We start from the raw sequence: 21,918 nt of genomic DNA on the forward strand, positions 1-21,918 counted from the left end.
GATGAAACACACAGCTAAATACAAGCTTAAAGGCCATGGTAAGACCTCTGGCTTTTACTTAGCATGAGATGGAAAGTCACTGGATGGTGTTGAGCAAAGGATGACAAGTTGCCACTAAAATTTTAAACAGATCTCTTTAGCTGTTATGTGGTGAAAGGAAGGAGGAAATCAAGGGCAGAGGTAGGGAGAACTATTTGAAGGCAAATAAAACAACCCAAGAAATGGTAACATGGACCAAGGTAGTAGCAGTGCAAGTGGTAAGAGTTAGTTATCTTCCAGATATATTTAGTAGACAGAGCTAAAAGGAGTGAGGAGTTGGGAGAAAAAGAGACTGCTAAATAATGAACAGATGATAGATACCAAACCACAGATCCCAGAATGTTCAGAGAACATCAAGCAGGAAAAATACCAAAACATCTACACCTAGGAATATATCTAAACTGCAGAAAATCAAAGACAAAGAGAATGTGGTGAAAAAAGTCAGAAAGAGAAAAATACCTTACTTATATAGGAGCAAAGACGAAAATTACATTAGACTTCTCTTCAGAAATTACAGCAGCATAAAGAGAGCCAAGTGAAATATTTAAAGTGTTGGAGGAAAAAAGTCCATCAAGCTACAATTACGTATCCAGTGAAATTACCCTTCAAAATGAAGAAGAAAATAGATGTCCTCACGCAAACAAAAATTCAGGGAATCTTTTGCCAGTAGACCTGCCCTGCAAGAAATGTTAAAAGAAACTTGAACCTAAAGATAAATATATGAAGGTAAAACAAAATCTTTTGTTTTTCTTATCCTTAATTGACCTAACAGATAACAGTTTGTTCAAAACAACAGCAACAATATACTATTGGATAAGTGAAATGAATGAGAGCAATGTTATAATGGATTGGTGGGAGGAATTGGGTACTCTAGGTACTTATATTACCTTTGAAGTGATATACTGTTATAACAAAGTGGACTTGGATTAATTAAAAACGCATATTTCAAATTTAAAGGTTAATTATTAAAAAAAAAAACCCGGAAGTATAGAGCTGGCCCCATAGTGTAGTGGTTAAGGTTCAGTGCACTCTGCTTTGACAGCCTCAGTTTGTGGGTTTGGATCCCAGGTGCTGACCTACATCACTTGTCAGCCATGCTGTGGCAGCAACCCACATATAAAGTGGAGGAAGACTGGCAACAGACATTAGCTCAGGGGTAATCCTCCTCACCAAAGAAAAAAAAGAAAGTAAGTAGTAGTATAGTTAATATGGTAAGAGAGGAGAAAAATGAAATCATATAAAATGCTCAATTAAAACCAGAAGGAAGCAGGAAAAAAGTAAAAGACAAAAGAAACACAGAACACGGGCAATGAATAGAAAATAACACATACGGTAGTAGATATTAATCCAACTATATAAAAAAATCACTTTAAACATCAATGATCTAAATACATCAATTAAAAGACAGAGGCTGTCAGAGTGGATCAAAAAAAAGATTCAATGATATCTTGTCTACAAGAAACCCACTTTGAATATAAACACAAAGATAGATTAAAAGTAAAGGGATGGAGAAAGATATACTATGCTAACACTAATCAAAAGAAAGCTGTAGCAGCTCAATCAATTTCAGACAAAGCAGACTTCAGAGGAAGGAAAAATTATCAGGGATAAAGCAGGCCATTACATAATGATAAAGGGGTCAATTCTCTAAGAAGACATAACAACCCTTAACATGTATGTGCCTAACAACAGACCATCAAAATACATGAGGCAAAAACTGATAGAACAGGAAGGAGAAATAGATGAATCCACCAGTATAGCTGGGGACTGCAACCCCCTTTATCAGTAATTGACAGATCCAGCAGGCAGAAAATCAGTAAGGACATGGTTGAACTCAACAATACCATCAATCAATTGGATCTAGTCAATATCTACAGAATACTTCATCCAGCAACAACAAAATAAACATTATTTTCAGGCACATATAGAGCATTCACCAAGACAGACCATAATCTAGACTATAAAATAAGTCTCAATAAATTGAAATGAATTCAAATCATACAAAGTATGTTTTCTGACCACGATGGAATTAAATTAGAAATTGATAATAGACATCAAGAAAACCTCCAGAGGCAGCCCTGGTGGCCTAGTAGTTAACATAGGTGCGCTCCACTTCAGCAGCCCAGGTTTGGTTCCCAGGCTCGGACCTACACCACTTGTCTGTCAGTGGCCATGATGTGGCAGTGGCTCACATACAAAAAGAAGAAGATTGGGAACAACATTAGTTCAGGACAAATCTTTCTCAGTAAAAAGAAAAAAAAAAAAAGAAAGAAAGAAAAAAGAAAATCTCCAAATATCTGGAAATTAAATAACATAGCTCTAAATAAAGCATGATTCAAATAAGAAATCAAAAGGAAAATCAGTATTTTGAACAGGATAAAAATGAAAACACAATATACCAAAATTTGCAGAATATAGAGCCCAAAAATAAACCCTTATATAAATGGTCAAATAATTTTCGACAAGGGTGCCAAGACCATTCAATGAGGAAAGGACAGTCTTTTCAACAAATGGTGCTGGGAAAACTGGATACTCACACGCAAAAGAAGTAAGTCGGATCCTTACCTAACACCATTCAAAAAAATTAAATCAAAATGGATCAAAGACCTAAATACACGAGCTAAAATACAAAACTCTCAGAAGAAAACATAGCGGAAAGCTTCGTGACATTGGATTTGGCAATGATTTCTTGTATATGACATCAAAAACACAGGCAACAAAAGAAAAAGATAGATAAATTGGACTACATCAAAATTTTAAACTTCTGTGCATCAAAGGACAAAACCAATAGTGTAAAATGTCAACTGAAGGAATGGGAGAAAATATTTTCAAATCATATATCTGATAAAGTGTTAATATCCAAAATATATAAAGAACTCCTACAACTCAACAACAAAAAAACCAAGCAACCCAATTAAAAAATGGGGAAAGGGGCTGGCCCCATGGCCTAGTGGTTAAGTTCAGCATGCTCTGCTTTGGTAGCCTGGGTTTGGTTCCCAATAGCAGACCTACATCATTCATTGGTAGCCATGCTCCAGTGGCAACCCAAACACAAAATAGAGGAAGACTGGCACAGATGTTAGCTCAGGGTGAATCTTCCTCAGCCAAAAAAAAAAAAAAAAAAAGGGCACAGGACTTGGACTTGAATAGATATTTCTCCAAAGATATACAAATGACCAATAAGCATATGAAAAGATGCTCCACATTACTAATCATTAGGAAAATACAAATAAAAACTACAATGAGATACCACTTCATATCCATTAGGATGGCTACAAACAAAAAGCAAGAAAATAACAAATGTTGGCAAGGATGGGAAACTGGAAGCCTGGTGCACCGCAGGTGGGAATGTAAAATGGTGCAGCCACTATGAAAAACAGTATGATGGCTTCTCAAAAAATTATTAAAAATAAAATTACCGTATGATCCACCAATTCCACTTCTGCATACGTATCCAAGAGAACTGAAAGCAGGGACTCAAACAGATATTTATAGTACATCCATGTTCACAGCAGCATTATTCACAATAGGCCAAAAGTGAAGGCAACCCAAGTGTCCATCAACAGGTGAATGGATAAACAAAATGTGGTATATTCACACAATGAAATATTATTCAGCTTCAAAAAGGGAGGAAATTCTGACACATGCTACAACACGAACAAACCCTGAGAACATTACATCTGGTGAAATATGCCAGTCACAAAAGGACAAATACTGTATGATTCCACATATATGAAGTAACCTAGAGTACTCAATAGTCAAATTCATAGACAGAAAGTAGAATGGTGATTGCCAGGACCTGGGGGGAGGGAGGAATGGTGAGTTAGTATTTAATAGGCACAGAGTTTCAATTTGGAAAGATGAAAAAAATTCTGGAGATGGATAGTGGTAACAGTTTCACAAAGATGTGAATGTACTTAATGCCACTGAACTGTACAATTATAAACGGTCACAAGAGTAAATTTTAAGTTATGTCTATGTTACTAGAACTTTAAAAAAAATTAATATAATTTACCATATTAACTTAAAAAAAATCATAGCTAGTAGAGGAGCCAGCAAAGAAGGAAAAGTAGCAGCAGCCAGGGAGGTGGAGAAAACCACATGTGCAGTTTCTTAGAAGGAAGAGAAGAAAATATTTCAGAGAATAGGAAGTGATCAAGTGTTAAATGCTACTGGCAAGTCAAGTGAGATGAGGCCTGAGAAATGACCACTGGAGGTCACTGGAGACTTGAGCTATTTCAGTTGGATAACGTAGGGACAAAAGCCTGATCAGGTTCAGGAAAGACTAGAAGGTTAGAAAATTGGAAATAGCATTATAGAAAATCTTTCTGAGGACTTTGCTTAAAGAATAGAGAAATGGGGTGCTCAGCACTACAAGGAAAAGAGGATTTGGGTTCAAGAGGGGTTTTGTTTATTTTATTTTTACAGTCGAGTTCAGTACATACATCAAACATTAAGAGATACTGGTCCAATAGAATGAACTATTCTCAAGACTAGCTTTACCACTTGACCCTAGAGGTTATAGTGTTGCAATTCTGAATCTTGCTTTTTTCCCCCCTCCAAACATTATCTCATCATCTTTTCCCCAGGTCATTAAAATTTTTAATGAAACTCTTTAACAAGTATTTCAATAAAGTACAATATCTATCCTTTTTGCTAGATATGTTCAAATGTTCTCTATTATTATAGATAATGCTATAATGAATCTTTGTACATAAATTTTTATAGTCATCTTTTTCTTTGGGTTACAGTCTCAGATGAATCATTACTAGATCAAAGGTTAAGAACATTTTTAAGTTTCTTCGTGGAGAATGATAGTTTTATCAACTGACATTTCCATCAGGAGTATGTGAATCTCATTTCACCATATCCCTAGGAGCACAGTTTCAACTTAAATTTTCTTATTTCAACTTAAATGTTCTTATTTTGCCAACTGTTATCACCAAAACTGTATTATCCTTTCATTTAAATTTCTGATTAACTGGTGAGGTTAAACTGTTTTTCAAATATTTATCAGTCACATCTTTTTTCTTCTGTAAACTGCCTAATTCTTTTGTCATTTGCCTTTGAAATAAATTGTTTTTCCTGTCAATCAATCTGTTCTGATTGTTTATTAAGGACAACTACTCTTTTCATTATTCCAGGTTTTCCCCCCAGGTGTTATCTGCTTTTAATTGTTTACCATAAATTAATTTTTGTTAATTATGTTAAATCTATGTTCTCCTTTGTCATTTTTCCCTTCATAGTTGATAATTCGGTTTGTAAACTGCTAAGGATTGGGTATCGGTGGATTAAAGGAAAAGAGTGGGTTTAGGAATAAAAGTTCTGTTGTAAGGAAGTTAGAAGGTCTCTTATTCTGTTAATATCTGATTTATTGTCTGGTCTCCACTTAAATGAAATTTTATAAAGGTATACCCACTAAATAAATAAATAAGCATATAATAAAATCTGGTAAAAGCAAAAGAAAACAGGACTTGGCTTCAGAACACCTGTAACTGAGTGCTGGCTCTACCAAATATCAGCTAGAAGACTGAACTTTTTAACCTTACTCAATTCTCATGATCTAACAACACAGCACTTATTGAGGGCTTACTATGTGCCCAGCATGATTCTAAGAATTTTACCTTTGTGAACTAATTTAAATACAATTCTATGATATCATAATCATCACTTTACACACATATAACCTAGAGAGGTTAAAAAACTCACACACAATTAGTAAATGGAAAAACCAGGATTTGAACCCAGGCCTCCCACCTCCAGGGCTCCGACCCTGGCTCCAAGTCACTCTATTATATGGCCTCTTTCATCTTTAAAATGAGAACGATACCAACTATCTCACAGGTATGGAAAGAGGATTAAATGAGGCAATACACATGAAAGAACTATATACAGTGGCAAGTATAAAACAGTATTATTAAGCATTTTTGTTCTAAATGAAAACAAAAAAAATCAGATACTTTGTATGAGTTAAAATTGGTTAAAAAGAAAACAAAATAAAAAATATGGTAAGAAATTCCTCAAAACATATACCACTGAGAACTAGAATCCTTATAGTAACTGTTAAAAGTACTGTGGCAGACAGCCCTTAAGGCTTCTGCTTCCTGGCTGGAATAAAAAATTCCTGCCTTAGGCTAGAAGAATATACAACATATTTCATGAAAATGATAGTGCAAAACATGATCCTTCGCAGGCCAAATCAGTTAAATATGCCAGTTTAGAAGCCCCATGAAAAAAAGAGACTCAGCTCGTCTTTCTTCCTCTTATGTCTTCCCACTTCTTCCTCTTCTGTCAAACACCACTATCTTGGTTTATACGCCTTCCTAAGATCTGCAATGCCATACCCACTTCCTTTTCTATCCAAATCCTTCATGTCCTTCGGTGGTACATTTCAAGTCCCAACTTCAAAGCTACATTCATGCCTCTGGTCTCTTCTTTACCTGACCTCTCATTACTTCTTTCATAAAAACGACTTAGTCTCTGGTTATATTTTCTTCTGTTGAGACATAATTCAAATACCATAAAATTCATCATTTTAAAGCGTACAGTTCAATGGTTTAAATTATATTCACAAGGCTGTACAACCATCACCACTATCTAATTCCCAGAACATTTTCATTCCCCTAAAAAGAAACTCCATACCATCAGCAGTCATTCCCCAATTCGCCCTTCCCTGTCCTCTGGCAAACACTAATCTATTTTCTATCTCTATGGATTTGACTATTCTAGACATTTCTATAAATGGAATAAGAGAGTATGTGACCTTTTGTGTCTGGCTTCTTTTCACTTACAATAATGTTTTTCAAGGTACATCCATGTTGTACCATGTATCAGTTCTTCATTTCTTTTTATGGCTGAATAATATTCCGTTGTATGGCTACACCACATTTTGTTTATCCATTCATCATTGATGGACATTGTTATGAACATAATGTACAAGTTTTTATGTGAAAATATGTTTTCCCTTGGGTATATACGTAGGAGTGGAATTACTGGGTCACATGGCAACTCTATGTTTAACTTTTTGAGGAACTGCCAAAATATTTTCTACAGCAGCTACACCACTTTACATTCCCACCAGCAATGTATGAGAGTTCCAATCTCTCCACATCCTTGCCAACACTTCTTATTGTCCATTTTTGAATACAGTTATCCTCTTGGGTGTGAAAGAGTATCTCATTTTGGTTTCAATCTGCCTTCCCTAATGTCTCTGGTACGTGTTATGTGATACATATTTCTATAATTCCTCCTCTCAAACTTTTTCTACAAAGAGCCAGAGAGTAAATATTTTATGCTTTGTGGGGCACACATGGCCTGTTACATATCTTCCTCTATTTTTTGTTTGTTTGTTTTTTAAACAACAAAAGCAAAAGCCACTGTTAGCTTGAGAGCAGTACAAAAACAGACCTTAGACTGTAGTTTGGCAACCTCTAGTGTGATTGTCTCATAACTAGCTTTGCCGTCTCTATCAATGTCAACTTTATTGAAAGCAAGGTAAGGACTATTTTGTATTCCTTCACAGCGACTAGCACAGAGCTCATGAATACAAGACTAGAGATTTTAAAAATACTTGAACTGAACTTTTTGCACAAAAAAAGTCCCAAATTAAAAAAAATATATGTAACTTCCCACAGGTATTTACACAATGCAAATAAAGCATACTAGTTTTTTAAATGACTGCTAAATGTCAAGTCATTTTTCTTTTGAAATGGGGCAGTTTGACTATGAATATCGTAAGAATCAGAGGAAAAATTTTTCCATAATGGCCTTTAAATCAAAATTATATTTAGAGTCAATTAACTTATTAAAATAACTTTCTAGCACCAAACGAATTTTAAGGACATACTTCTGAATCAAGTATTTCTAAAGCTACAAATAAGATTAAAATTAAGAGTAATATACCATAGCAGACCTTGATTATCTGTTCCTCTAACTTGAAAAAAAAATCAAACAAAAGGTACTTACTTCTGACAAATATGAAAAGCCTGTAATTTCAAAAATTTGCGTTTTGCATCCTGGAAATTATAGGTTGATCAGATAGGGGGAATTGATTCTACATAGAAGCTCTTTGATACAGTAGAATGAAAAGTAACATAAGAGATAGCAGGCATAACTAGCTATTTATCTCTGGGCAAGTCACTGAACTTCTTCAAAGCCCAGATTTCTCATCTTTAAAAGTAGGAATGATTCCATCTGTCCTACCTTTTTCACAGAATTGTGAAGATCAAATGAGACAAAGTTTATAGAAGTTTTCAAAAAGCATTCTACAAATAATATTACTCATATACTGTTAGAAGAATTCTAAACCAAAACCAAGTTTTCACTGTTAAAATAAGCATAAACAAGAGTTCTCTGGTTCTTCATAGTTACAACAAATATTTTTCCTAATAGTCCTAATGACATCAATGAACACTCCAGTGATTCTTTTTTGAGGCTTTCTAACAGAGGAATGGCCACCAGCACAAACTGGTCTCATATTCTGAATGGCATAAAGGTTAATCAAGTGAGTAAAAGCATTCAGACAGGTTCCTCAAGTCTTAAGAATCTAAGACAACATTCATTCTTTTGCATCTTTAGCTTATTCTAGCTAACAGGAATAATGTACTAAATATTCTTTTAAACACTAAACTGCCTGCTAAAAATTCAATGGAAACCAAACCGTAACTTCAAAAATAAAGTCAGAATCAGCAGCAAAGTTCTGACGTACAGAAAAGAAGGGATAATAAAGCAACGATAATATCTAATATTCTGTGCTAGGCATTTTATATGGACCATACCATTTGGTTTTCATGACCATAAGGCAGGAGTATTATTATCATTCATATTTTATAGCTAAAGAAAGTGAGTCTAAGAAAACTATTTAACCACAGGTCACAGATAGTAATTTGCATAGCTGGATCAGAATATAGGCACGTTGCCTATATTGACTGCAGTGCCCACATTCTTAACCTATTCTTAAACTCTATTCTGTCTTCCTAAATTGTGTTTATCAGACTTCATTTTCTATAGTCAAAGCAAAACAAAAACAAAATCCAAGAAAAGGGCAAATTTTCCAGATGTGTTTCATCTCATTTTCTTTCCATATTCAACTACTAGGAACCTGATAAAAAGTAGTTAATGACCAGAAGACCACATAAACAAAATAGGGTAACAGATGAAGGGCTGAGATAACATATCCTACATATACTCATTCTAATACTGGCTTCTAATTTTTTTAAGTTCAAAATTAAGCCTTGTTTCAGTAGGTTTCTTTGTTCACAGTGGATGAATTATTTTAAGGAAAGCCCATTCCAATGACTTTAAGTCTACAGTCACTGTGGTTGAAAATGTGCTCGAGTACTTGCTGCAGAGTAGGAGTACATTAAACACTTGAAATACTGTTTGTTGGCAGAAATAATAACCAGGAAATATTTGTAATCATCCAGGTCCACCCACTTTCATCAACATAAACAACTAATCCCACTTCCACCTTTCTTTTCTTTTCCTTTTTTAAAGTATGATTTTTTTGGTGAGGAAGATTGGTCCTGAGCTAACATCTGTTGCCAATCTTCCTCTTTTTTTTCCCCTCCCTAAAGCCCCAGTACATAGTTGTATATCCTAGTTGTAAGTCGTTCTAGTTCTTCTATGTGGGATGTCACCACAGCAAGGCCTGATGAGCAGTGTGTAGGTCTGCGCCCAGGATCAGAACCAGGGAACCCTGGGCCACTGAAGCGGAGTGCACAAACTTAACTGCTTGGCCACAGGACCTGACCCCACCAATTCCACTTTTCCTACTCCCACTTTTACTTATGTATATACATCAGTACAAGGTCTATACATAATGAGGTTGCATATGTGCAGAAACCAACATATTATAAGAGTCTCTTTGAAAATGCAATTCTGATCAAAGCTTTAAAATACTTTTAACTATGAGAATTACTTTTGAGTACAGCATTTCTGCTGGAAAAATTCTGACTAGAAAGAATATTAATTCTGGAAAATAGTTTTTTAATAACAGTATCTAACTCTATTTTTTTAAAGTTATGTCTGAATGAATTGTATCTTTCTTTTATCTAAACAATATGGTATGAGAGGAAAACCTCAAAATCTTGAATTTGACATCAATATGTTGAAGGGAAGTGACCAAGACTCACAAACATGAAAACATTTACAGATACTAAAAGGGCTACAAAGAAATAACATTTAATAAAATAATTAAAATTACAAAAATAAAATGGGGGAATATGGGAACAATCTTTAAACTGTCAAGAAAGAAATATTCCCAGGATGTATGATAAAACTTCTAAGCAACCATACACACAAAAGACAAATAAATGGAAACTATATCACAGTTGAGCAGTGACTGTGTTATAAAACATTTGAAAATAAAATGATTACAGAGGGCTTTCCATGTAGAATTAGTTCTAGACACCAAGTATACCAGTTATTTTCACTGAAGAGTAGAATTCGCAATACAGTGCAGACTAAAAGACTGATACTGTTATCTACAACATTCACACACATTCACACTGATAAGGAGAAATTTCTCAGTAAGATGGGTTTACCCATCTTAATCCTTTGGCGTGTATGAAGTAACACAGCAATAGCATAAACAAATTGTGAAATTTGAAAATGCTACATACAAACAAATGACGAAATTATCACTCTTAACACTGTACTTGAGTCTAACACTTTTGGACTCACATAATCTCAAGGTTCTTCAAAAATTAATTGCCACAATCTTTTGCTGTTACAGTATAACAAACGATTTACCAATTTAAATAACTCCACATTAGTTAAAAGACATCAATCAATAAGAAATAAGTATTAAAATTCTCTACAACCATATCAACAGCTTACTTTGAGGCCTAGATTTGGACTAAGCTTGTTAACTCGGAAAAAGTATTTACAGTCAAATCAAAAACCACCTGAATACAACAGATACCTTAAGTATTACTAAAGCCCTAAGAGTCAAAGTGAGATACTACAATTAAACAGCTATGATTATATTTTCTAGAAGCTATAATCTTAACATGTATTCGGTCTACAGCCCCGTTTCTAGCAATGCCGTTAACTGGACAGGACCAAATAATTGAAATATTAGCCCAAATCAATCCATAAGGCATACTGAGCACAGCAAACTCAAACCGACCTTGATATCTAGATTAATACAGAAAAAGAATATTATACTGGTCCCTAATATCACAAATACCTATTATGTTTATCTACCAAGGATATGAGGCAACAGTAGCTAAAGGAAAATAAAACCAGTTACCCAAATTTAACATGAAAAAAAAATACTATAACTCCTTTTCTCAAAGTGTTAGTTTGATTAATTTATCAATCGTATAGTCACTGGGTAACAAAAACTGTTGGAAAAAGCCAAACATTTTCTGAAAAGCAAGCTAATTCTGTGTTGAGAAGGTGGCTCCACTCTGGGAGATGCACTCATTTTTTATTCTCTTAGTCTGCATTTGCTGAAATTTATCTACAAATTGGGCACCAAGTTTAAAAAAAAAGGAAAGAAAGGGAAATCTGATGGAGAACTAAAGATAGAGACACATGCTGTCTCTCCAAATTACATAACATCTCTAGCTCTAACCAGCAAGGACCCCTGACTACATGGGCAGAAGGCTACTAGTGGATACAAACACACTAAAATGAAACAGCTTGCCAAATTAATATGTTATGAGAGAAAAGAGAAAGAGTAGGAAAAATCTGGTCGTTTACTAGGGGTTCCGTCACAACTAGGATGGTGGAACATACAAAAGGAAACAGAAAGGTTCACTTTTACAAGAATACTTTAGGATCAACACACGAAAATGGAGCAAAAGAACTGTGCAGTCCTAATAGGACTCATGAAAAAAGTTCCTGATCATTAAGAACTATTAGTAATAGTCTAAATTAATTTCCTTTTTTTCAATACCTGGCCGTGTGTGTGTGTGTAATTTGAGGAAAATCCCACAGCACAGGTTTCCCACTTCATTGAAACTTCACATACTTTGATCCCTTCATCGCCTCCCAGCTTATCATTTCCTCTCTTTCCCTCCTAAACTCCGGCTCCAACGGTAATCGTCAGTGTAGCTTAGTAGCTAAACATAGACTTTGAAACCTAACTTCCTGGGTTTGAAGTCCAGCTCTGCCACTTACTTACTCAGTAATGATAGGCAATCTCTTAACCCCTCTGTGCCTCAGTTTCATCATGGGGATAATAGTGCCTACTTCACAGGGTTGAGTAAATGAGTCAGTATTTTTAAAGAACACTTGTAAATATGTCTAGGACAGAATAAGGACTCTATAAATTTTGCTCTTTATCATTACCATCTTTGAGTTATTCTTTGCTAGCCCCCTCTACTCCACGTATTCCTGTGTTTCCCTCTAAATCAGCCAGAATACATCAACCATGAATGAATCTTAAAACCTTTCTCCATTGCTGGAGAAAATACCACTAAGCAAGTAACGTCACGACTACAAATTCCTAGTCTGAAACTTCATGTGGGCCCTCAGTACTACACATCAATCCTTTTACCAATCTTTGCTCCACTTCTTCCCTCCTTCCTTCCCCTCTTTGAAAAATTTATCAAATCCAGTCACCAACATCTTTTTTCCTCAAGTCCTACTCAGAGGATGAAGTTGTCCCTCCTCACATTTAAGGGCAACCCTTCCATTTTCCCTCTACTAATTCCCTCTGTAATTCTGTCATGCAATACAAACCATACCTGACTCTGTTCCCTATATACAATCAACAGCCAAGCTAGTTTTGTGAATTTTCTCTCCTAAATATTTCTTAAAATTGTTTATCCTTTTCATCCCTACTACCACTGTGTTAATGAAGGCTCTCATCATCTTTTACCCAAATCCTTCTAAGAGAAATCAGAGATTAAGGAGAATCAAGAAAATGCAAATATCAGAAGCCAAGAAAGGAGATAGAATATTGCGATTGTTTTTCAGTCTCCAGACTTACAACCCTCGAATCCACCCTCCAATACAACTTAATGACTTAGTTAAGATGAAACTCTACTGTGGTTCCCCTGTCTAAAATCCTTAAGTAGCATATACCACCCTCTTCCTATGAGTTCTTAACCCTTTAGGTTAAGAGACTAGCCCTTCTTCCCACCAACCATGGATGTACTTTAGAAGGTACAAGAATCTCTTGAAACAAATTGTTTGCTATGCAAAATAAAAACAAACCTCTTTTAAAGTATAATTTTCTGGAGAGAAGAGGAGGGCCCAAAATTTGGTCCAAAAATCTCAAATTCTCAGCAGGGTCTATGACCCCCAAAAGGTTTATTATTCTAGAAGATAAGGCCCAAGCTCATTATTAGGGTGTGTAAAGTTCTCCATGATCTGGCCCTGGTCCATGTCAGCCTCACCAGCTGTCCCTCTACGTGGGCAGTTACCAGGAGTTGGTGAAGTGGACATCTGTTACTTTTGCATGTCTAGCATCCCTCCCTCCTTCTTTTGGTAAAAGCATCCTGACTCTCTATTGGGAAATAAGCCTTGTCTCCCTTAATGAAGTTTTGGTGGGAATGTCAATCAAGATGTCCCACCCTCCACGGGCAAGGGAGAAATCTCACCCAAATTCAAGCTAGGTCAATCAGGCTGAATGTCCTAAGAAGCTGAATCTTGAGCATAATGATGTGAAGAGAGAAAATGGTTAGAGCTGATTCATTCTGACTCTGGTATACTAAAGACTGTGTATTTCTGCTACCTAGGTCCTGATGCCTGCAAACTGCCCTGGTGCTTCTTGGGGCTTCCTGAGGCTTGAATGCTCATTTGTTAAATTCTGTTATTCAACATCCTTCAAATAAACATCTTTTTTCTTCTTAACCATTTCAGCCATTTGTTCATCCTTTCATTGGAAAAATATTTACTAAACTATGTGATGGTTAGTTGTATGTGTCAACTTGGCTAGGCTTTAGTACCCAGTTATTCAAACAAACACTAATCTAGGTGCTGCTGTGAAGGTATTTTGTAAATGTGGTTAACATCTACAATCAGTTGACTTTAAGTTAAGGAAATTATCAATAACGTGGGAGGGCTCATCCAATCAGCTGAAAGCCCTTAGGGAAAAAACTGAGGTTTCACTGAAGAAATTCTGCACCCCTCTCTCTCTCTCTCTCTCTCTATATATATAAATGTACACACATACATATATCTATATATAAAATGTAAATGTATAATGTGTGTGTGTGCATGTGCGTGTGCATCCTACTGGTCTGTTTCTTTGGAGAACCCTATCTAATACAAACACCTACTATATACTCGTGCTGAGAACAAGACAAAGTCTGTTTCTGTTGCTTGCAACCAAACAACCCTAAATACAGTTATATATGTCACTGTTTGAGGAGAGGTCACTGTTTCACACATGTGCTAACAGTTTAAGATGAAAGCTGTGAGCAGAATTTTTGAATTCTAAACCTGATGGCAACAAAACTAATTTTATAGATTCCTCCAAAGTACAGGGAAATAAAATGAAGGCATGCTTCAGAAAGAAAGAGTGTCTAAAACAGCTGTCAGAATGTGCCGGTTCCCTTACTCTAGAGTTAAGGGATCAGCAAACTATGACCTGCAGGCCAAATCTGGTCCACTGCCTATTTTTGTGTGACCTGTAAACTAAGAATGGTTTTCACATTCCCAAATGATTTTTTAAATCAAAAGGAAAAAAGTGCACAACCAGAAGAACCTTACAACTAGAATATACAACTATGTACTGAAGGGATTCCAGGAGAAGAAGGGGAAAAAAAAGAAGATTGGCAAGAGATGTTAGCTCAGGTGCCAATCTTTAAAAAAAAATGCAAAGAAAAAATACCTTGTGACACATGAAAATTATATGAAATTCAAATTTCAGTGTCCATAAATAAAGGGGACACAGACAATGCTCATTTGTTTACATATGGCCTATGGCTGCTTTTACCCTACAAAAGCAGAATTGAGTATTGCAACAGAGACCATATGGCCATAAACACCTAAAACATTTATTATCTGGCCCATTACAGCAAAACGTTTGCTGACCCCTACTCTAGTTTATCAGAGAAAGCACTAACTTATCTTCAGGAGGAATGGGCAAGAAAAGGGTAGGAAATTTTAGAAAAGAGGGTACAAGAAAAGGAATAAATTAATTGTAACTATTATTTATTGAGTACTTACCATGTATAAAATACTGTTTTGAGCACTTTACATGTATTAATATTTTTAAGCCTCACAACATTCCTATGAGGTGGAGACTATTATCCCCATTTTATAGATGAGGCAGAGAGGCTAAAACAAACTTGCCTAAGCTTAATAGACATAAATTAACAGAACCAGGATTACAACCCAGGCAGTTTGGCTTTAGCATCTGTGTGGTTAACCACAACACCATACTGCTTTATCACTTTATCTCCTTGTCTATCTAATCTGCATTGCATAAATGATGTTGATTTTCCTTAGAAATAAAGTATTACAAACTCTGCAGGTGAACCAATACTGGAATAAATGAGGAAGTTGGTGGCTATGCATTCCTTGGAGAACTTGAGGTATTATGAAGACCTATGCTTATCTCCCTTCTTAAAGGCAGGAAACTGAGGAATATGCCCCCTTGGGTTCACTCATTGACTTCCCCCAAACCACAGGTGAACTCAGAAGCTCAGGCAAGCTTCTATACGCAGGCTAAGATAAAGCATGTTCTCCTCCCACATGTCTTGCCTCATCAAGACCAATTAAATAAGAATCCCCGGATGGTGAAGCCAGGTTGTGGATATTTCTCAAAGCTCCTCAGTTGATTCTAATGTATGACCCAAGCCAGGGTTGAGACCCATCACACTACTCTCCTTTCAAGAAGAGTAGTGATTAAAAGAAAAGAGTACAGGTGAGGGGAGGAGAAAGGGTAGAGATGGGGGAACTTGACAAAACTTGTCTTTTTCTTTTAGTACCACATTTTTAAATAAATATTTTAAATAAATTTTAAATTTTAAATAAATTTTTATTTAGTACCACAGCATGCTAGTAAAGAACATTTCTAGTCTTCATGTCTCACCTCTATATCTGAAAACTTAAAAAAAAAAGGTATGAAAACAAAACTAAGTATTTCTATATATGCATGTTTGTATGTTCACACAGGAAATTTCTGTAGGGATACATAGCAAACTGATAACTACTATTTTTACTTCATCTGTATTTTTTCCTTGATCTGTAGTTTTTATTACTCGTATTTCTTTTTATAATGTATTTCTTTGTATAATGTATTAAAAATTAATGAATTTTTAAAAAACAGTGTGACTAAAAGGATGTTCAAGGATTACTTTAATTATACTTTGAATAGGAAAATAATTATATAAAGACCTAGTAAAAATTACTCAAGGTTTTCCTGAAAAGCAGTTTACTTTTCGTCAGAGCACAAAATATAAAATCTCCCACCTTCTGTGCGCAATGGAGAGGTACACTCTAACACACCTATTAAAGAATCTTTGCCACCAGATGGCTATTACTAATTAAAGCCTTACTAGTTCTAATTTATCATTTATGTGAGGGGAAAATATTTTAAACAATGAGAAATAATGAAATGGAAATATTTTGAAGTTTTACAAATACAATGTCTATCACATATTCTAATTTTTATAATCATTTATAATCTCACATAATATTTAGTTAAAATCAAAAATCTTCCTTATATGGACTATTCATTTAAATGAATCTGAAGTTTCTGATATGGCTTCAGGCTTCAGAAAACAAAGAAGTGGGCAACGGGAGTGGCAGGGCAGTCTCCAAGCCATCACACAAGCTTGGCCAGAGGTCTGAAGTGATAATGAGTTAAGGCTCAAGCATGGGGTTGTCATCTGCTTGCTGCTGTGATTCTGAGTAAAGGACCCAGCCTCATGTGCATTCAGAGTGGTTTAAGTTAAATCTTACACCAAAGAATTCAAGAGACAAAATCACATTTGAGATGCTAATTTTTTTAAACATACCATGCAAAAAAAGACTACTGCCATGAGGGAAAACATGTGGTTTTTCACTTTGCTGGATGTAGAACCATGACCCACAGCAAGGTGACCTTCTGTAACGAGCCTAAGCGAGCTGTGATGACAACTCAGCTGCAAGAGAGGCTACACTGAGAAGTCTTGTCTGAACTGCCTATGTATTGAATATCATTTATTGTGATTAATCTTCATTCTAGTGGCGAGCACAGTACTCTCAGGAGAAATGTTTCAGTACAAAGGTAAACTAACTCTTCCAGAACACAAAGAGCATTTGAAAATCTCACTCGAGAGTGTGTCCTAAAACAGAAAGTTAGCTCACAGACAGTATCACAGTTAGTAGGGCCAGAATCAACATTTAAAGATTTTAGTAATGGTGTGAGCAGTTTCATTTAAATTTAAAAGAGAAACTGCTGCAGAAAAAACTAGTGCTTTTTAAAAAAAAAAAAACTAAAAATATTTCTACTTTGAAAACCAAAGCATAATTCCTTTGCAATGTTTAGTGTTTTCCCATAAAGAAATCTGCTTGGATCCAGCAAAAACATTAATCAAATTAAGATTCTGTAAAAAGTCGAGCACTGCTTCACAAAAGTGTTACCTAACATAGTATCTATCTGATCTATTTTTAACTTTATCAGACACTAAACCTCATAAAAATGAATAATTCTGAAGACAATACATAACTACAGGAACACTACAAAAATAAGCAGAAACAGCATGGTATGAGATATCTAAATTAAGTACATTACCAGAAATGTGAAAAAGAGAGAGAGAATATATCTCCTTTCAAAAGGAATAAAAGATAGCGGAGAGAGTATTATGTCTAAGATACTTCAATCAATAAAGCAAAGATTAAAAGGCACATTTGACAGAAATGTTGTGGTTCCGGTAGTCCCAGAAAGCTCACAGCTCAACAGTGTGTTTGTTCACTTTGCAACTTAGAGGTGCTTTCAGAGTTCTGAATTACTGCCAGGCACTAAAAGTTCTCAAGTGTGAAAACGTAAATCCTCAAAAATCTGTATTATTCTAGACTAGTTAAAATACACCCACTTGTCTTTAAAAAAAAAACAAACCTAGGCAAACAAACTGTAACTTGTAATCTGAAAAATATACAGGTACATTGCCTATTTAATAGAACATTTTATATTTCAAGATATAAAAGTACACCATAAAGTTAAAGTTAAAGTAATTAAAATCTAGTACCAACATCAGAGCAGGCAAATAAAGGAAAGATAAAGAGAAAGCCTAAAAAAAAAGACTCAACTATATAAAGTACTTTCAATTCTTAAATGATTCACCAATTCCACCACAAATGGGAATTTATGATACAGAAAAATACAAGCAAACTAAGATGTATGCCAAAACAACAAAAAACCAGGAAACAAAAGGTCCGTCAACAGAAGAATGGATAAATTATTGTCCATTAATACAGCAGGATATTGTTAAGAAGAATGAGGTAGAACTACATATAGTGGTATGAAAAGGTGACCAAAATACCTTAGGCAAAAAAGCAAGCTGTCTTAGTTAAGGTTCAATCTATTCTTCTTTTTTAAAAGATAGACAGCTAAATAAAACTATTTATGTTAGGACACACACAGGAAAAACCTCGACAAATACACACCTTAATGGTGGCTGCCTTTGGGGAAAGGGACTTTCACTTTCTAAGTTACACACACCAAAAATATTAAAATGTACAGAATAATTCCACTTCTTGGAATTTATCCTAAGGAAATAATTAAGACTGCATGGGAAAATTCAACTACAATGATATTCAAAGCAAAGCTTTTATAATAAAAAACAGAAAACTACAGGGAATCATTTAAAGAAATGATGGCAAGTCCACATAATGGAATAGTATGTATTGATACTATTTATCCATTAGATATACTATTAAAATATATTCATTTTTCATGAAAAATTCACAATAAATATTAAAAAGGGAGCATTAAATATTATGCATACGATCTCATTTTTCTTAAAGAAAAAATACATATGCACTGAAAACCATTGGGAAAGATGTATACCAAAATGTTAGTTTGGAGGGTAAAATTAAGGGTGCTTTTTCTTTTAGTTTATATATGCATTCTCAACAGGGGCAATATTGCACCCAAGGGGTGAAAATTGGCTCTTCAGGGGCAAAAGAAAATCTTACTCTTTTAGCGTATAAAGCACAGATAAACATACAATACATAAACAAATACACAGTATATCTGTGGTATTAAAATTTCATGAGGGGGACAATTAGGAAAAAATATCTAAGAAGGTGGGGCAAGGGAGGGAGTGATGATAAAAAGGGTGAGAAACATTGCCTCATTGGTACTTTGTCATTTTTTCTACAATGAATTTGGTATTACTCGAGTTTGAATAAGTAATATATGTACATTTAATTAAAAAGGGACATACAATGAAAAGTTAAGGCATAACAATTTTCATTATTAAATATAAAATTTACTCCTACACTCCTGAGGCTTTAAAAATACAATACAGACTATTTTTTAAATATGATACTAAAGTGAAAATACAGAGAAAAGGAAATTGAAAAAGTGCTATATCAGAATCATCTGGGGTCACCTGGAGGAGTGAGCTATAGACTCCTTGGCACCACTGCAGACCTAATAAAATCAATATGTGTATGGGTGGGGCTAGTGGCTTTTACTAAATGAGGCACACATATCATCATACCACTACATGGAAATATGAAATCCAGACAGATATATTTTAGCGTGGTCTAAGAAATTTTAAAAATTATGTACTGAAGTAATAAAAATAAAAATAACCTAAGAGCCAGAAATCTAGGAATAACTGCTAAACTCCTCTTTTTCATTTTAGGCACTTGAAGATTCAGATTTCTTCACCAACTATCAAACACACCCAATTATGCATTATCTCTATCGGGTACAAAACATTGTGAAGAATATAAAAGAAATAAGGAATATTCATAAATTTTGCCACTAAAATAAACTCACTTCAGTTAAATCTGCAAAAACCAGCATTAACCACTAGCTTTTTGAGACCACCAGTACTCACAAAGGAACACAGTTTTTAATCCCATGATGAAAATTAAGCAAGTAGAGAACAAAAGTCACGACTGGGTAATAATAACTGAGATGCTGTCAGCTACACTCAATTCTCTAGTTAAGATACTTTTTTGGCACATCAGCCTTGAAATATCCAGGGTTCAAAATTTTGCCTACACCAAATTACAAATTTTCCACGTTAAATACTCTGGGTTTAAAACATTAAACCACAAACGCCAAGATTTATTGCATACATAAACAATGAAACTACCTAAGTGCATAGACACTAGCCCCACTTAACTAAAGGGAATACACAGCATTGGTCACAAGATGGGATAGAAGGCATAAGATACTGCTCCAGTCCATAGTGATCGCCTACTCTAATTTTTTATAGATATCAATGCCAACTTTTGGTGGAAGTAATAATAATAATCGTGGTGATAACATTTAAGCGCTTTTTAAAGTGCCAGGCATAATTAAATTTAATACTCGAGTCTAAGAAACAAGTACTGTTCTTTTTCCATTTTACGGATGAAAAAACTGAGAAATAAAGAGGAGAAGTAACATCTGGTAAGTATACAAACTTTCACTGAGTATTCTGCCTGTTGCCCACAAATACATTATCAAATGACCAAATATTCAAAGAAAGATTTGGCATATCATTTACATAAATAAGTTTAAATCTTGTAATTAAACAATTATCCATGAAACAGTACATAAATGAATGCAATGAGGCAAACCCAAGTTAGAAGAATCACAAGTCACGATATCAACAGTATAATACTTTCCCCATTTCTCACTCCCTTTACTCAGAAAATGGAAACCTAATTTTGCTTGTTTTTGTTTTAAAGTACACATTTTCCCATTACATATAATCCCATTTCAGAATGCATTCTGTTTATTAATTTATTTGTAAAGCCTTTAACTCATTTTATCCACTAAGAATCATCTTTAAAAGTTTTATTAAATTTAATTTCACATTCTATAATTAATTCATTTTAGAACTTTCATTTTCTGGTTATAAAATATAGGAACAATGTACAAAATTCAGAAAATAAAAGGTTTAAAGAGGAAAATAAAATTACCTACAATCCAACTTTAAGATAACTCTGGTCCTTTTGATATTTTCCTTTCAGCCTATACTACATATGAACAGACATTTTGTAAAAATAAGACTTGAAATCATACTATGTAAACAACGATAATCTGCTTTTTCTCCCTTAACAATAGAGCACTTTTTTAAAATAGTGCAGACAAATGTAATTATATGATTGATTTTCTGCAAAAACACTTTGGTTTATAGGACTAAAAAAACAGTCATACTGTGAAAATTAACCACAAGGTGGGGAGGGCATGGTTGATACTTCATATGAACAGTTAGCTCTTTTTAAAGGATTTTTAAAAAATCACTTTAAAATTTTACTGATTAAATACGCCTCACTACTAAAAACACTTCACATGTCCATCTTTAGTATGTCAACATGAGGAAGACATTAAACACATGGTTTTGGAAGTGTTATGGTTGCAAAAGACCAAAACTGTGACAATTCACTGTAGACACAAGCTCAGCCAAATACACTTGAACCTAAGCAGAGCCAGCTAAGAATACCACAAAGCGATGATTCTTTATATCCAGTGTCTAAGGCCTATTGCTTACACACACACGCAAGCAGATGGCACTGAGTGGTGACACACTCTCAAGCTTGTTCTATTGACGACAGTAGTCCAAGTCTAAAGCGTAATGGGAAGAACACAATGACTACATCACCTAAACCCATGCTACCCATGATTTCAACTGCAGATTTTGGTTGGTTCTTGAATTATAGTGCTGTCATATTCCAATGTAAAAATTATGAGATTTGAGTAATAGTGAGGAGTTACTAAACATTTATTTAAAATTTAAAGGGATGTTTTACAATGGACTTCTC

At 34.7% G+C, this 21,918-nt stretch overlaps 1 protein-coding gene and 1 long non-coding RNA gene across 31 annotated transcripts in view; one reads left to right on the forward strand and one right to left on the reverse strand.

Annotated features, from left to right (window-relative positions):
• The window catches only part of RAP1A (RAP1A, member of RAS oncogene family), a 76,817-nt gene that overhangs the window by 40,430 nt on the left and 14,469 nt on the right, over positions 1-21,918 (reverse strand).
• On the forward strand, positions 5,702-13,848 carry LOC111773555 (uncharacterized). The gene is made up of 2 exons (XR_002808153.2): positions 5,702-5,883; positions 13,734-13,848. It is a non-coding gene; the product is annotated as an uncharacterized lncRNA (long non-coding RNA).

This window comes from Equus caballus, chromosome 5, assembly GCF_041296265.1.
Source record: "Equus caballus isolate H_3958 breed thoroughbred chromosome 5, TB-T2T, whole genome shotgun sequence".
In the NCBI taxonomy this organism is placed as follows: domain Eukaryota; kingdom Metazoa; phylum Chordata; class Mammalia; order Perissodactyla; family Equidae; genus Equus; species Equus caballus.